General features: G+C 41.0%; 1 non-coding gene across 1 annotated transcript; it reads left to right on the top strand.

The window, feature by feature from the left end:
* The first annotated feature begins 1,768 nt into the window (after positions 1 to 1,768).
* Positions 1,769 to 1,959, top strand: LOC123458007. Its single transcript, XR_006635342.1, has one exon. It is a non-coding gene; the product is annotated as a U2 spliceosomal RNA (small nuclear RNA).
* Positions 1,960 to 4,720: the final 2,761 nt, after the last annotated feature.

Here is a 4,720-nt window from a genome sequence, read left to right on the forward strand (position 1 = left end):
AGTACCAGAAACAAAGACTGCCATACAGTAAGTTAAATTTCTCCTTCCTCACCTAATATTCAGCTGCCAGAAACAATGGGATCGTACACCTGGCTAAACACTCCCCCATCCTGCTGGTAGCTGATGAAGAAACAAAGGCATTGTGGTTTAACCAATAACTCTGTGATCTTTGCCCTGACCACGTCCCCTTCCCCCTACAACTCCTTGCCCTGACCATGACCCCTTTCCTCTACAACCCTATATAATAAACCTACGTGGAAAAAATAAAATCTCAAGGCCTCAACAAACACCTAGCATGGTCTCCTTCTTGTGTCTGTTTGCCTTTTCCCACCCAGGTTAGCTTCTCCTTGAGTCCTTGTTCAACTCCCAGCTGGCCTGGGCAAGTGGCACCTGAATGTAGGGCCCAAGATACAAAGTGTGACCTTGGCATCGCTAGAGTGGATGGCTGTCCTTGCCATTGGATCGCCACCCCACCAGGGTGAGTGAAGATCCGCATAGATCACTACAGGCAATACACCTGTAATACAGATCTGCTCTGTGGACACCACAGAAGAAACCCGCTTGTGATACAGACCAGCTGAGGTAAGACAAGCAACGCAGACGTCTAGGCAAACCATTTAAAGACTATTTAGTCAGATTTGCAAGACACAAGAACTGTGGGTTTTCTTTTTGCACTTCTTTTCCTCCTTTTACTTTCTTTTGGCGCCATTGCGTGGAATTGCAACATAGTGACAGAGCAACTGAAGCCTCTTGGCCAGGGCTATTCTGGCATTGGCTGAAGGCCCCTAGCTCCCTGTGCAAATCCAGACAGCCCATTCGGGCATTGGCAAAGACCTCCTATCTAGCCTCTCTTCCTACCAAACAACCTGGTTATGCAACAGCCAGTAAATGCCCTTAGGGCGGCTGTCAGTTGTTAAAATTGTGGACAGGCTTATGTCAGGCCCACCGGGGAATCCTCCATGTCAGTTCTCCAACCAGGAACATTGCCCTCTGGTCTTGCCATTTCTCCTCTTTCTTTTTCTATCATGGGACAGACCCTAAGTAAGCACCAATTGTTGAAGGGCTTAAAACTTCTCTCAAGACAGAAGGAACACGGGTTAAGAAAAAAGATTAAACAAAGAGTAAAAAGGAGCTAATTGCCATAGTAAAAGATATTTTAAAAGCACAAGGATTTGAGATTGCTTCAAGTTCTTTAAGCAAAGTTTTTGATTTTACCAAGAGGATTTTTTCTTTTTATGTGTGTGTGTGTATGTGTTTATGCGTGCTCATTGTGCTTGCTAGTCATGTTGTGTTTGTGACTGTTTGTTACTAAAGAGATGAGACAGATGCAGGTGACACCCTTTCTCTTCTAGAGAACGATTTCAAGGAAATCAAAGACCTAAGCATAGAAATTAAAAAAAGAAAAGTTAAATGTCTTTTATAGGAGTGAATTTACCAGATACTTGTTCTAGGTCAAGTTCACCTTACATAGAGGATTATTAAAATCAACAAAACTTCCTCTAAAGAGGTAACTTATAATTTGTCAGATATCTTTTAAAAAAGACTGTAATGCCCTGTTACTTAAAAGGAGGAGGCAACTGATCTGACTTCTAAGCCAGCCTGCTTTAAGATAACAGCACAATTTGCCTTAGTTACTTCTAATAAAATCATTTCCAAGTGTGTTATTGGTATTAATGACATAAAATTGTATTAAGACTACTTTCTTGTTAGTAATAGGATTAATCAATTTGGTGTAATTTTTTTAATAGCCTTATAGGAAAGATAATTAATCACTTCTCAGCCTTTTGGCTAAGATCAAGTGTAGTATCTGTTCTTATCAGTTTAATATCTGATACATCCTCTATCTGAGGAGAATATAGTAAAAGGATTTTTGGAGCTCGGAGTTGGAATAGGAACTTGCTCTGTCCACTCCATGCATCAATCTGGTATTGCAGTACCTCTAGGAACGGTGCACCCCCTTGGGGGAATAAAAAAAAAAAAAGATGATTAATGATGGAGTGAGATGAATTGATTAAAAGAACTGGGAAGGAATTTTTCAATGATTACTTGTTAAAAATGCCTCTTGAGTGGTACTTAGATCAGAATGTTAAAGTATATAAATAGAGGTGTGCAGATGTAAAAAAAAAAAAAAAAAAAAAAAAAATTCAGGCCAAACCTAAACACCATGCCTAAAGTTAAAGGTTTACAAACTTTAAGAAACAACAACAACAAAAAGTAATTTTCAGGGTAAAATATGTTGGGATAGCTTGCTTAAGTTTAATCAAATTTAAGTCATGGATAAAACATAAAATTGTTTTATGTTAATAAAAATTTCTATAATACATAAAATCAATAGCTATCAAGTTTAAGCCAAAATCATTGGTTTTCAAGTAATGTTTTTTTTTTCTTTCTTTCAAAAAATTTATCAAGTGTTATATTAATATTTACCTAGGTGTTTTGGCTCAGAAAAGACCAGATTCTGCTCCATTGTATGTAAAGTAACTGTCTCAATTTTGGCACCATGATAACATTTCATTAGATTTGGTTAACTTACATTCAAAAGTTCTAGCTATACAGAACAGTCATCTTGATTTTGATGCTACTGAGGCTGCTAATGATTTATTTGCTACAATTAAGTCTGTGTGGTCCGGTTGGGACTCTCTAAGTTCCTGGATAGGCAGCTTTACAGCCGTGGGAGTTTGCCTTCTGCTTCTCTTATGCTTATTGCCTCCTTTCTTCAAGCGTTTAATAAAGTCTATTGTAAATGTTCGCACAGAGGTCTGAGCTGTACACTATAGGACATCTCCTTAGCTCTGTCAGACTTTATCCTAGTTCTCCCTGAATTTTGTCTGGCTGGTGGCCAGAGATGGATAAGAAAGGAGAAGGAAAATCTAAAACAGAAAAACCTACTGGGTCAAAAAGCACTGAGGATAAGGTAATCTCCATTGTGATGGGCTAAGCAAACAATGGTACTTTACGACTTTTAAAATGATAGGTTTAGCTAAACAGGTGGTCGGAGGTCAGAGCCCCCCCTCCCTGCGGTGGAGTGTTTCTGGAATGCCCTTAAAATGGAGATTGCTCCAGGACCTTAGAAAAATTAGTAAGGCCATGGTACCTATGGGAGCCCTACAACCAGGCCTCCCCACTCCAGTAGCAATTCCTGCAGAATATTGTAAAATCATTATTGTCCTAAAAATTTGTTTTTTTACAATTCCTTTACAACCTAGGGATTGTCAACATTTTGCATTTAGTTTACCTGTGGTAAACTTTAGAGGCCCTGAAGATAGTGGAGGCTGCAATTCTAAGCCAAAGGGTCACTTTTATCTCTTATAAAAAGCCTCTTCTCCTGGTCATTTGTGTCACTAACTTTACACCCACCACGGTGTTCTGGCAGGAGGGGCCCCTCTTTTGGGTCCATTTACCCTCCAAAAGTTAAAGACGGGAGATTTATATCCCATAAAAGGCTCTCCAAGAAATATCCTTCATCATGACTTGTTTTTCCTAAACTTTTTAACCCTTGATATTCAGGGAAATTCAGCTGCCAATGATTGGTGGAAATCTTCCCTATTCACCCTTCTCATGCCCCTAGCCGGACCCCTAATTAGCCTCATTCTCATATTCACGCTAGGACCATTTGTTATCAACAAGCTCATTCACTTCATCCGGACGACAGGTTGACAGTATCATTAACAAGCCCATACAAATCCACTATCATCGATTGGACCTGATTGATCAGGGCCTCGATGTGCCAGGTGACTCCCCTTCCTCTCCTGGTTTCCATCAGTACCAGGACCTCTACTTATCTTAATCCTCTCACTCACAATTGGATCCGTTATTATAATTAAAATCATGTCTTTTTTACATTAACAGATTAAAGCCACTAAGATGCAGCCTTTACAGGTCCATTATCACAGGCTGGAGCTGGCGATCGAGGTGTTGCTACTGAAGACCTACCACCTGTAGCTATCACTCTCCCTTGATCTTACATTCTGTACTTATTTACTATACTACTGTCCTCTACACCTCTGCTATCGCTGCAGTCTACCTGTCTTGGCCAAATAGCTACCCCTCCTTTAGGAGCTGCATAGGCTTCAGACCTATGCATATCAGCTCACAATAAAGTGAGCGTTATATGGGCACAAACGTGGGTGTGAGGCAAAGCACCACAAGGGAAGGTCTCTTTCTGACCACTTCTGATTTCCCTGAGAGAAAAACCTGGCTTACATGGAGGTTGGTACCATAACTGTTATCACTAAGGCCGTGCCTCGCTCTCTGGCCACATAGGCCCTGCCTCCCCTCCCCAAAAGATACCAAGGGACAAAGACTGGGAAAAAAGACATCCCCATGGGAGGAATCGGGTCCCTACTCCCCCAGTTGGTTAATGCCCACTGCTGCAAAGCAGGCCTCCCCATCTTTTTGTATAAAAGAAGGGAGGAGGTGTTGGGAGCTATGAACCAAACCTCAGCCATGTTAACGGAGACTGCCATATGGCAAGTTAAGTTTCTACTTCCTCACCTAATATTCAACTACCAGAAACAAAGACTGCCATATAGCAAGTTAAGTTTCTACTTCCTCACCTAATATTCAACTACCAGAAACAATGGGATTATACACCTGGCTAAACACTCCCCCATCCTGCTGGTTGCTGATGAAGAAACAAAGGCATTGTGGTTTAACCAGTAACTGTGTGATCTTTGCCCTAACCACGTCCCCTTCCCCCTACAACTCCTTGCCCTGACCA

Source organism: Jaculus jaculus, chromosome 1 (genome assembly GCF_020740685.1).
Source record: "Jaculus jaculus isolate mJacJac1 chromosome 1, mJacJac1.mat.Y.cur, whole genome shotgun sequence".
Taxonomy (NCBI): domain Eukaryota; kingdom Metazoa; phylum Chordata; class Mammalia; order Rodentia; family Dipodidae; genus Jaculus; species Jaculus jaculus.